General features: G+C 46.4%; 1 protein-coding gene across 5 annotated transcripts in view; it reads right to left on the bottom strand.

Moving 5' to 3' along the window:
- The window catches only part of SOCS6 (suppressor of cytokine signaling 6), a 30,909-nt gene extending 22,476 nt beyond the window's left edge, over positions 1 to 8,433 (bottom strand). For 2 of the 5 annotated variants that reach the window (XM_053571645.1, XM_053571649.1), the window contains exons 1-2: positions 7,566 to 7,877; positions 2,312 to 2,432 (exon numbers count right to left, since the gene is read on the bottom strand). The gene's annotated coding sequence lies outside the window, so the exon portion shown is untranslated. Of the gene's footprint in view, positions 1 to 2,311; positions 2,433 to 7,565; positions 7,878 to 8,251 lie in introns of those variants that run through there. The other 3 variants (XM_053571646.1, XM_053571643.1, XM_053571648.1) reach the window with 3 other exon arrangements.
- Positions 8,434 to 13,183: the final 4,750 nt, after the last annotated feature.

Genomic DNA, 13,183 nt, shown 5'->3' with positions numbered 1-13,183 from the left:
ACAAGCATGACGTACAAATGTCTGGGTAACAGGTGGCAGCTGACTGAATGGTAACACGGAAAGCCAGAGACCAGGAGCCATAGCTTCAAGCCTCCAGGAGACACTACTTTCAACTATGACACCCATTTCCAAGGACTCTCCCTGTGCTGGTCAACATCTCTGGGCAACCTTGAAGGGCACAGGGACGGCTCTGGCCAGTGGACAGTCGGTGTGATCTAGCGGCATGCCTCCATCTGCCTCGGCACACAGGTGAAAGCAGGGGGGATCCAGAGGGAGGGGCAGAGGAGCCAAGGCCAACTGCAGCCTCTGTGAAAGCCAGGAACAGACCTTCATCTGTGCACTAGGATTCCAGAGTTAATCTTCCACTGCGAAATAACCTGTTCTATACTGAATAAAATGTTAACTTAGAATTTAGGCATAAACCAAATACTTAGAACACAGACATTTTCTGATACACAAGGTCTCAAAAGATGTATTTCTCTCATCACCTTTCTTAGGAAGTTACTTCCATTGAATCAAGCAAGTAAACTAAGAAACTCAAAAACAAGGAGCGCTCACACAGGAAGGAGAAAAGATGTCCCAAGTTGATGCTGCTGTACTCTGGCTTAGATTCTGTCCCTTAGGCCAGGAGTGGTGGCTCACACCTGTAATCCTAGCACTATGGGAGGCCAAGGAAGGTGGATTTTCTGAGCTCACAAGTTCGAGACCAGCCTGAGCAAGAACAAGACCCCGTCTCTAAAACTAGCCAGGCATTGTTGTGGTGGGCGCCTATAGTCCTAGCTACTCGGGAGGCTGAGGCAAGAGAATCGCTTAAGCCCAAGAGTTTGAGGTTGCTGTGAGCTGTGACACCACAGCACTCTACCGAGGGCAACAAAATGAGACTCAAAAAAAAAAAAAAAGATTATGTATTGCTCTTCAAACACAGGTCACCCTCTAAGAGTCATGAAGACACAAATCCAAATTCCCCAGGTCTCAGGATGAAATTAAATATCTGGCCAAGCGAAGTGGCTCACACCTGTAATCCTAGCACTCTGGGAGGCCAAGGCAGACAGACTGAGCTCAGTAGTTTGAGATCAGCCTGTGCAAGAGCGAGACCCCATCACTAAAAAAAAAAAGCCGGGTGTTGTGGCAGCTCCTGTATTCCCAACTACTCGGGAGGTTGAAGCAGGAGGATGGATTAAGTCCAAGAGTTTGAGGTTGCTATGAGCTGTGACGCCACGGCACTGTACCAAGGGTGACAATGTGAGACACTGTCCCCCAGCAAAAAAAAAAAAAAAATTAAAATATCTTGCATCAATGACAAGAAGATTTGCTACAACCCAACGAAATACTCAACTCTAAAATCTACTAGTCATATGGTCTGTGGCTCTGGGCACAGAACCACTTAGTCTCAACTTCCTCATTATCTCTGTAAGGAAAAAGATAAGTCTATAACCAGTAGGATTCTAGCTCTAAAATGCAGCAATTCTGCAAATGCATAAAACTGCTAAAACCCTCATACACTTCTATGCATTGGTATTTGCTTACATATCTTGACAGTATGAGATACTAAATGACAATGTTATTCCCTAAATATATTAATAGAAAGAAAAAATTTTAATGCTACTTTTTTTTAACTTCAAAAGCAATGCCGACAGATAACATGACTACCATCCAAGGGATGATAATATTCTATTTAAAATCAAAATTAAGGCCAGGCGAGGTGGCTCACACCTGTAATACTAGCACTCTGTAAGGCCAAGGAAGAGTGGAATGCTTGAGCTGAGGAGCTCAAGACCAGCCTGAGCAAGAGCAAGACCCCATCTCTAAAAAACAGCCAGGTGCTGTGGCGGGTGCCTGTCGTCCCAGCTACTTGGGAGGCGGAAGCAAGAGAATCACTTGAGCCCAAGAGTTTGAGGTTGCTGTGACACCACGACACTCTCAGAGGGTAACAAAGTGAGATTCTGTCTCTAAATAAATAAATACATACATAGTAAGCGTTAATAACAAACACATTATAAACATAAAAAAAAAAAAACTTTACCTAAGGAAAGTAACACACATACAAAGTAACAAATCATCTGACTTTTAAAGTGCCTTAACCTGCTTCAACCACCAGCATGTTATTGGTGAGGTCAATATAAAGTCTACCACAAAAATCACAGTGAGTATACCATAAGTAGCACCCAATAATGGTCTGTCCAGAGCAAATAATGAATATTCCCTGTCTAGATATTCTAGAGATAGTTCAAGCACAGTTTGTATATTAAATGTAATCTCATGCTGTCCCAAACTGCTGTATATATCAGATGGCTGTCTCTCCCCAATTTACCTGTTGGAAAATGTCCAGATGGTGTAGTGCCGCCACTCAGGGTTACTCTGTTCAGATCACCGTCTGCCTCTCAGGGCTTCAGATCCTGCCTTGTTTCTTTTCTTCCCTGTACTCGAGTCCACTATGAGGGAAAACGGGATAGTCACCCCCCAAACAGTCTCCAAGTATGATGTCCTTTTCATAATCTTAAGGCCAGGCACCATGGCTCACACCTGTAATCCTAGCACTCTGGGAGGCGGGGAGAGAGAGGGGATCGCTTGAGGTCAGGAGTTCAAGACCAGCCTGAGCAAGAGCAACACGCCATCTAAAAATACTAAAAATAGAAAAATCAGCCAGGTGCCATTGTGTCCCAGCCACCTGGGAGGCTGAGGTGGGATGATCAATTGAACCCAGGAGTTTGAGGTTGCCACGAGGTATGCTGACCCCATGGCACTCTAGCCTGGGTAACAGAGAGAAACTCGATCAAAAAAAAGAAAAAAGAAATAAAGAAAAAGAAAATATTTTAGTATGATGGCTGTTAAGAGTGCTAGAACAATATTAGAACAAGACTTCCCAGAGCAGAAGGGTCAGCAGAGAAGGCAAAGTGCAGCACATTTTTGTTCTATGTTTCCTACCAAGAAGATGCAATGACACCCCCCTCACACGGCCAAACACACACAGCCATGCAATGACACCACACACACACACACACACACACACACGGCCAACAACACAACACACAGGGACCATTCACCACTTATACGCCAGACCACTCCCTTGACTTGCACCACGGCGAATACCCCCGCAGTCTCCCACTGATTCTCCTCTATTGCCACGCTTCTTTGGTCCCTTTAGTCTCACATCCTTTTCCCACTCTAGGCTTCATAACAAGAAAACCCAAATCTCACGCGGACACCGCTGACTAATCAGAATATTTATTTTCACTAATCGTGATATATTTTTAACTATTACTATTAGCACTTGTTATAATCTAGGCACTGAACTACTATATTGACATATATTATCTCATTCAATTTTCACATCAACTCTGAGAAAAACATTATTATTATTTTATAAAGGAAAAAAATGTATTTTAAATACCTTATAGAATCCAACCAAGGGCTGAAATTAAAGTCTAGATATCTGCTTCCCCACAAGAGACTGCCTTCACGGGTGACAAGTGAAGTGGGCTAGGTGTCCCACTTGCCTTGCTTAATTCTCCATCAGAAAGCCAAGGATGCCGGGAGGTTCCGTGTAACAGAGCTTTTACTATACTAAGCTAAGTAAGCTAATAGGAAGGGAAATGTGCTTTGGAATGGTTACTTTCCACACACTATAAATAACTATACTTTCAGAAGTGATGAAGCTCTGTGCATCTACGCTGAAAGTCAGTCTGCTATGTGAGTCAGCTCAGACGCACAGTATGGCTCTACAAGCTTCCAGTGAGCTGTTTGGGTCATGCAATCACAAGGACTTTGGTTTTATTAGTGCTGTGAATTATTCTGCTAGCAGATTAGCTCAGACAGGGATAAATACCGCAAACACCAACAGCTTTCTGATATCTATACAGGATGTCTTTGCCTTTTCATGTATAGTTGACAATATGAAAACTACAAGTACTTTTTCATATACCATGTCTCTGCTCAGCCAGGCCCCATGGATGTGCTGGGGACAGAAAAAGGAAAGACCACAGTAAACATTCTGAAATTTGTATTGGAGGGGAGGGGAGAAATAAACCAGAAACAAGTAAACAAATTCCAGTCAAACCTCTGTAAATTGACCAGCCAAAGGACTGCAACCAATGGCCAAAACACGCAGGTGGTCAACGTAAGGAACAAGACCTACTGTACTGATTTGTACATGTGATTCAAGTCCAGTCTACGAAAATTAGGTCAACGCAAGGAGGTGGTCAGCGTACGGAGATTAATGAAGGAGCCATAAGACAATCAAGGAAGGCTTCTCTAAGGTGGTGGCATTGGCAATAAAGATCTAAGAATAAACCAAAAACAGGAGGAGCCTCTGAAGGACACTGCAGGCAAACAGAGCTGGAAAAAAAAGGATAGGGCACAGCTAGGCTGAAAGCTTGTGGCTGATGGTAAAGAGCATGGATTTTACTTTTTGTGTGTGTATGACAGTCTCCCTTTGTTGCCCTCAGCAGAGTGCCAAGGTGTCATAGCTCAAGTGATTCTCTTGCCTCAGCCTCCCAAGTAGCTATGACCACAGGCATCCACCACATCATCCAGCTATTTTTTTTACAGACAAGGTGTGGCTCTGGCTCAGGCTGGTCTTGAACTCGTGACTACCTGCCTTGGCCTCCCAGAGTGCTAGGATTACAGGCATGAGCCACCATGCCCATCCTGGATTTTACTTTAAATAAAATCTAGACTATGACTGTGAAATGGGTTATTATCCCGTTAGCCCCATATGAGGAATAAGACTCAGAAGGGACATAAAACTCAGTTCAGGGTCCCAGAGCCAGTAAGTGCTCCAACACCTCCAAAACGTCCTCATGCAATGTGGGAAGTGAACCCCCCCCCTTTTTTTTTGGAGACAATCTCACTTTGTCACCCTCAGTAGAGTACCATGAGGTCACAGCTCACAGTGACCTCAAACTCTTGGGCTCAAGCAATTGTCTTGCCTCAGCCTTCCCAGTACTGGGACTACAGGTGCCCACTACAATGCCCAGATATTTTTAGAGACGAAGGCTTGCTCTGGCTCAGGCTGGTCTTGAACTTGTTAGCTCAGGCAATCCACTCACCTTGGCCTCCCAAGTGCTAGGATTACAGGTGTGAGCCACAGAGCCTGGCCGGGAAGTGAACTCATAAGTGACTTTGCCTAGTATATCTCCTCTGGAATATCAGCAAGACCAACAACTATCTAAAAACAACTGTCCTAACAAAGTAAAATGTAATGTTTGTGTGGATCAGTGAAAACCCTGAAGTCGGTTTCAGTCAACTGTGCCCGAAGTCCTAACACCTTCACTACTTACTTGGCTCCAGGGACATGCCGAACATAATAAATTACACCTAAAAATGCTGATGACAATTTCACTCTCAAAACAAAATAAAACAGGTCCCACTGTTGTTTCTCTCTCAATACCTGACTAATTATTCCCATCAACCTAGTCCCATAAGAAAGTTTCCCTTTTTATGATATATACTGGTATTAGATATTTCTTCCTCATAAAAGGAATAATTTCACAAAAGTCCTCAGGTGTAAGTGCCATTTCCAGAATTGGCAGAGGTCGGGACAAGGGCAGAAAATGAAAACAAATGATCTTCACTTCCTGTAAAGAATCCAACAAACAGAAAATGGCAAAAGGTGATCTTCATACCTTTAGGTCATTGACTTACTCACCCTTACGAAGCCCTAAAATAGGGTGTGTACACATCCATTAGCTGATCTAGACTATAAATAACATCTGACTTCAAACTTCCAACATATGTATGTGTGTATCATTCCATTTCTCCTGATAGCATATTTATTTATTTATTTATTTTGAGACAGAGTCTCACTATGTCACCCTCGGTAGACTGCCGTGGTGTCACAGCTCACAGCAACCTCAAACTCTCGGGTCTAAGCGATTTTCTTGCCTCAGCCTCCCAAGTAGCTGGGACTACAGACACCCGCCAGCTATTTCTTTGTTGTGGTTGTCATTGTTGTTTTAGCTGGCCCAGGCCAGGTTCGAACCCACCAGACTGTATGTCGCCAGCACCCACTGAGCTACAGGCGCTGCCCCTGACAGCTTATTTATTAGAAAGAATAACAATAATTGCTACAGATTCTGAAATGGTCATAATCACCCTTCCTTTTCAGAATACAGGTGCTCCTCTCCTTAACAGTGGGTTTATACCGCAGTCAGCCCATCATAAATTGAAAATATCGCAAGTCAAAACTTACGATGGATTTATTATCAGCTCACAAATTGAGGAGCATACTCTTTTACTCCATTGTAAAATAGAAAAATCTTAAACTAGGGGTCATCTATAGAGTTTAACTTTTAAATAAGATTGCACAATTACTTCTACGAGAAAAAGAAAAGATACAGTCAATAGCAAAAGTTTCCTGAAAACTGGCCACAAGGGCGAAAACAGTGTTTTCTCTGAGGAGTGAAGTTACACAAGATAGTCCTAAGATGACTTGCTTTCTGTTCCCCAAAAAGAGGGCCACTAAAAAGACTAGAGAATAAACATGGGAGAGAGAAATGACCAGAAACCCAGGTAGTATATCAGAGCTCTTCCACCCAATGCTCAGTGGCACACAAATCCCTTCCCTGCCACACCCTACAGGTGGCCTGCCAAGAAAAGACAGGAGACAAGTGTTCAAGGCCAGCCTATCTTCCACTGTAAGAGAAAGGGGCAAGGCCAGGTACTTGCTACCAATTCAGAGAGTATTTAAAAAGATAATAATAAGAGCCAAATAAAGTGTTCCAAAAGACATGCTGAATGAAGTCCTAAAAAGAATAGGGGTTCAGATGAAAAACTCTGCTGACCCTAACCCAGGCCAAACTCCAGACAGTGAGTTACCCCACCTCATCAAGTCTGCTGTCCATCAGTCAACTTCCTGCAGGGCACTAAGACAGGGCTGGGAGGGGGTTGGACTCAAGGGAGTAAGGCCACAGACTTTGCGGAGTAGGTGCCAGGTGGAACCTTACCATATGCATGCAGGTAGGACTGAGGAGAAACCCCCCTTTTGGGGGGGGGGTTTATGAAAACTGGTAAGAAATGCCACTTAAGTTCTCAAATAAGGCTGACTCTCCAAAGCACTAAATATTCTATTTAAAATTCATGCATTCAAATAAGCTAAGTGGATTTCATGTTGCGAGTTGGTGGCATAAAAAAAGTCAAGATAAATTGCTGCCTACTATGGTTGAGGACATGTCAGACATTTCACCTTGAAGAAGAAGTTTACTTGGAACACAGTAAATTATACACGTTTTTAGGAACACAGAGAGTGTTGTTGTATTCACGTTATTACTGTAATTTGTAACCTTCATCCTCATGCACAGCAGCGTGTGGCCCAATCCCGGTAGCCGTGCAAGAAATAGCTGCTGGACTGAGTTTGACGTTATTTACTTCACTACCGGAAGCCTGAGTTCTACCACTTACTCCCACCTGGCCCTTAATTCCATGAAGTGAGAATGGGAAACCCAAATTTCACATTAGGACTCAATGTTAAATTGGGATACACACTACCGCACACATTCCAAGTTTGGTGCCAGGACCCGACGCTGAGAAACGTCCAGAGTTCTGCTACACGAGCCACAATGGTGTACCTGAAGTTGCCAACTCCTGAAGCCGATCGGAAATTCAGGCCTGTCTCGGTTCCAAGAGCAGTTTATGATTCCACGATCCCGCACCTTCCCCACCGCCGCCTAGGTCGGTCCCTCTCCGCGGCACCCTTACTCGGAGAAGGGACCAAAGTCCCGGCAGCACTTTAAACATCGCCCCCAGCGCGACCTGGCCGCGGGGCCGCTGCGGGTCGCCGCCGAGTCCCCGCCTCGCGCCCGCGGCCTCCCCGCGCCCCGGGCCCGAGCAGGTCCGGGCGGGGGCGGGGGGCGGACCGCGCAGGCCCCGCGCCGCCGCCCAGGCCTCGCCGAGCCCCGGCCTCTCCCGGGCGAGCCGCGGGCAACAAAGGCGGCGGCCCGGGCCCGGCGCGCCGCGGCCACAGAGGCCAAGGGGTCGGGAAGGGCCGCGCAGGCCTCAGCCGGCCCGGACCGCCGCTCCCCGGTCCCGACTCCGGCCACCGCCCGCGGAGTCCCCACCGAGGCGACACGGGGCCTCGCGCTGACCCAGACCTGCCGCCGAAGCCCCGCGCCCGGCGGCCTCCCCGGCCCAGTCCGCGGCGGACCAGACCCCCGCTCCCCAGGAGAGCAGCAGCCTCGCGGCCGGAGACCGGGAGACGGGGAGGCGGAAGGCGAAGCCCAGACCCTGCCTCCGGCTCGGGCTCCCGGACGCTCACCGGCGGCGGCCCTGCTCCGCTTCCTCGCCCAGCGCCGGCGCGACTGCCGCGCTCGTCTCCTGTCCGGCACCTCCTCCTCCCGCCTCCTGCCTCCTCCTCCTCCTCGTCCTCCCCTCCCGCTCCAGGAGGGGCGCGCGGCCGCGGCGCCTCGGCCCGAGCGGGAAGCGGCTGCGGAGGAGCCGAGCGGGCCGCCCCGCGCCCACTGCACGGGCCCGCGGCGCAGGCGGGGCGTCGGGGCGCGCGGGGCGGAGACTGGGGGGCCAACGGGGGCGGTGTCCGGGCGCCGGGGTGGGGATTCGGGGTGTAGTTGGGCTGAGGGTCGTGGGGTGGGCGGGGCTGGGCGCGGGGATCCGGGCCGGGGGCGGGGTCCGAGCCGCGCCCCCGCCGGGCGCCCCCAGTCGGTGCCCGCCGGCGGCGGGTCCTTGGCGCCCAGCCGCTGCTCCAATACTAGTTCTTGCTTTTGTGCCTCTCCTTTTGGGGTGGCCTTGGCGAACGCGGAAAGGAAACTCCTCGGCCCTCCGGCCCCTGGGACTTGCCCGGCCTCCGCCGTCCCTTTGCCCCTGCGGCCGGCGGCAGGACCCCCGCACTGGCGAGGTCAGCTCAGTTCTCGGGGACCCCGCGCACCCCACACTGTACGGAGCCCCGAGTGAGGAACCCTTCCCCAACATTCTCCAGCAGAATCGTGAAAATTAAAAAAAAGAAAATTATTCTTTGCCTCAAGCCATCTACTTTTCCATTTAGTAAGGATCATTTTTAGTGGGATTTCATACAAGTGATAGTTCACTTTTGTTTGTATACTGAATTCCAAGATAGGGTGATTGAAATATGTGTCTTGGTAACTTCTTTAGGAATTGGCTGATTGTGGTACTAATGTGTAGCAGTAGCAGAAAATTTGAGTTTTGTGATGAGAATCAACAGGAGAATTTTTATTTTTCTTTTGATGAAAACTGATTAAAGATGAATATAATGATTAATAACCTCAATAAAGTTGGAAGAGGGGAAGGTAAGTATCGTTCTAATCTAGTTTATGAATTGTGGACTTTGAGACTTTTGTTTCTTGAATAGCATGGACCTTAAAAGAAAATTGAAAGTACAAAGAAATAAGACTGGGGGGAAAGTTTTAAATTTTGCACATGTGAATTCACTATACCTGAATTATGTTTCAATAATTATGTCTCAATAAAGCTGATAGTTAAAAAAATGTTCAATAACAGTAGTTGATCTTAATTCCCACAAGTGTCCAAAATACACAACTCTTCTAAACACAAAATCTAGATTAATAACAGAAAAGATGTATCTTTAGATAATTCCATCGGTTTTTATAGTGTATGCAAAGTGGGTATCACTTGTGTATCTTTAGATAATTCCATCGGTTTTTATAGTGTATGCAAAGTGGGTATCACTTGTGTATAATTCTGTGTTAGAAGTTAGCCTGGTGAAAAATTGTCTTCAATTTTTACTTGAATTTATTAACAAAATGCTACTGTCATTGCTACTGTGATCAATTCTCAAATATCCAATCACATGAAAAGCAGAATATAGATTGAAATAGAATTGTCTGAGAGGTTAGTAGTAATAACAAAAAGCAGCAATTTGAAAAGAAGCAAACTTTTCTATCATACTGCCTTGGGATCCCAATGTCTCCTAATTTTATCTTTAAAAAACAACCAGGGTGCTCTGCAGTAAGGACTGGTGACCCCTGAATGCAGTAGTGGGCTGTACACGGTAGGAGTTGACTGCTCCAGGAGACATTTGCACCCATAACCAAGAAAACTGTGGGCTTCTGAGTGTGGCAGAGGTGGACCAGTTCACACACTTGACCTCAAACAAGTTTCTCAAATTATAACCTGAGTTTCTACTTTTGTAAAAGGGGAGTGAATGGGTTCTAATACTAACTATGTCAAATAGTAGTAACGATTACATGAAATAATGCACAAAACCCTCTGGGGCCTGGCCTAGATAATGCACATTATTGTATAAGCCAGACATTGCATTAGGCTCTTCTGTATATATTATATCCTTTAATTTTAACAGTGATCTCATATGGTCAGTATTATCAGCATCCTTTCATTACAGATAAGGAAACTGAGACTTCTAATGTGTCGGTAGTAAACACTTTCCCAAAGTTACAGCTACTATGGGGCAGAGCTAAAATTCAAAACTTAGGTCTCTGTGACTCCAGAATACCAGCTCATAACTACTATATTACAATAATAGTGATGATATTAATAATACTGCAACAACTGCAGTGTAAGGATATTAGTGTCTAAATATACTGTTAAAATAAATCTCCCTGCTGGGCTAAAATCCAAACACTTTTTTTTTTTTTTCAGACAGTCTCACACTGCTGCCCAGGCTATAGTACTGTGGCATCAGCATAGTTCACAGCAACCTCAAAATCCTGGGCTCAAGCGATCCTCCTGCCTCAGCCTCCTAAGTAGCTGGGACTACAGTCACCTGCCACAATGCCTGGCTAATTTTTTCTATTTTTAGTAGAGACAGGGTCTACCTCTTGCTTAGGCTGGTCTCAAACTTCTTAGCTGAAACATTCCTCCCACATCAGCCTCCAAACACTTATTGGCCATAGGCATTCCTTCTCTTGTTGGCTATCTGCCATCTAACCCTGCAGTCCTCAACTCCAGCTACAGACCACTACTGGTGGGTGGACTGATAGAAACCACTACACAACATCACTACCTGAGGTCCACCTCCCCACCACCACTGTCCATGGCAAAATTGTTTGCTGTGAAATTGATCCTTGTTGCCAAAAATGTTCTGATCTATGGCCTATTAGGAACCAGGCCTCACAGGAGGAAGCCAGCAGCCTGTGAAACTTCATTTCCTACAGCCACTCCCCATTGCTGACGTCACCACCTTAGCTCCACCTCTTGTCCCCTCCCCCACCCCATCCCGTGCAAAGATTGTCTTCCATGAAACCAGTCCCTGGTGTCAAAAAGGCTGAGGAAGCCTGATCTAACCCTTCTATCATCAGCTCAGTCTCCCCTTGAGGGAAATCTTATCATTGCCTCACCTACATCCAGGACAACTAAAATACATGCCTGTGACTTGCCTAATTAGACTCTTGCCCAGGACTCTTGAGCAGGTGATGCAATCCTGGAGGGCATCCTGGGAGAAGAAGAGGATCCTGCCCATCTAATAGGGTACCTGCACCCAGCTGGTCCTGGTACCAGCTCCCAAAGCTTTATAATAACTCCCTGTTTTGCTCAAGGAACTGATTTCTGTTGTTTGCAATTACAAATGCCACAGACCAATAGCTGTGCTTGCTGAAAGATGGTGGTGGCAGAGGGCACTGTTCAAAGTCTGTTCTCTTAACAGGATGGGGAGCATAGATCTGCTGCTCACTTCTAGAGTGTTAACTACAGAGCCAGAAGGACCCTTACTGACCTTCCTCACCATCCTTATTTTACAGACTCATAAACAGTCCAACATCCTCATTTTAAGGAGGAGGAACCAAACTGAGAGATCAAATGATTTGCTCAAGGTGATGAAGTTAAAAATCAAGTCATGTCTTGAGCTGACATTTCCCAACTACCTTCAAGTCCTGTTTGATTTCTAAATTTAAATTTCTTCCTTTCTTCCAAAAGGAGAAAAAAGAGGAGCTTAGACTTGAGAAAACTGGGGGAAGCAGCGGGGAACACAATGTGCAGGGTTCCCACCTAGTCCTGACAGTCCTTCATCACTTAAGAACCAGGATATGTTCTGGGAAATCCTCGGTCATGTGCCCCTCGTAGAGGGCACTTACACAAACACACGTGGGTGAGCCCACACACACTCAGGCTGTGTGACATAGCCTATTGCTCCTGGGCCACAAATCTGTATAGCACAGTACTGTACTAAGCACTATACACCACTGTAACACAACTGTTTGCCTATCTAAAAGTATCTTAACACAGAAAAGGTTCAATGAAAATGCATTATTATACTCTTGCAGGACCACCAAAACGTCATTATGTGTCATTATGCCTGTACCTCCTCAGTGCTAAAGGCACCTGCTGGACCCGTGGGGGAAGCTGCACTGTGCATAAAAGTCAGTACCCTCCGCTCCCAGTCTTGGTAGTTCAATGCTAACCTTCACTCATTCAAAGTTCCTTGGTATAGTGTCTGTATAAGTTAAACAGCGTCCTTCTCAGAACTTCAGAATATACCTTTACAGCTATAGATAGTTAAGTTGAAATTAAGTCATAGTGGAATAGAATGAGTCCTTAACCGAGTGGGATGGGTATCTGTGTAAGAGAAGAGACCCAGAGGCAGACCTGCCTCAGGGAGCAGGATGTAACACAAACGAGCACCACAGAAGCAGAGACGGGAGTGATGTATCTGCAAACTACGACATCAAGGATTTCTGCCAACACCAGAAGCTAGGAAGAGGCAAGGAAAAATTCTCTGTAGGGCCTTCAGAGACAGCACGGCCATGTTGCACCTGGATTTTGTACGGCCATCCTCTAGAAGGGTGAAGTGATACGTTTCTGTTGTATTAAGCTACCCAGTTTATGGGACTTTGTTGTGGCAGCCCTTAAGAACTAATGTAGTAGTCCTAGACCTCCCCACCTCCAGACCTGTTCTCTGGAATGAAATCACTGCAGTATCCTCATGTCCCAGTCTGTTTTCTGTTGTTACAGGGTAATACCTGAAACTAGAGAATTTACGAAGGAGATTTAGCTCATGATTCTGGAGGCTGGGAAGTCCAAGATGAAGCAGCCTCTTCTGGCCTTTGGGAGAGCTTCGTGCCACATCTCAGCACGTGGAGAAGTGGGAGCAGCCAGTGCACGTCAAGGCGACCCAACATGCGAGCCAGCCTCACCTCACCACTTATCCAGTCCCACCAGGGCAAGAACTCACTCCTCAACTCGCATCTTAGTGGAGAAAACCCGTATTTTAACCACAGCACTTCCTCATCAAAGCTTCTCTTTG

Source organism: Nycticebus coucang, chromosome 19 (assembly GCF_027406575.1).
Source record: "Nycticebus coucang isolate mNycCou1 chromosome 19, mNycCou1.pri, whole genome shotgun sequence".
In the NCBI taxonomy this organism is placed as follows: Eukaryota; Metazoa; Chordata; class Mammalia; order Primates; family Lorisidae; genus Nycticebus; species Nycticebus coucang.
Note: the sequence above shows the minus strand (reverse complement) of the source record. Positions and strands in the feature narration are given on the sequence as shown.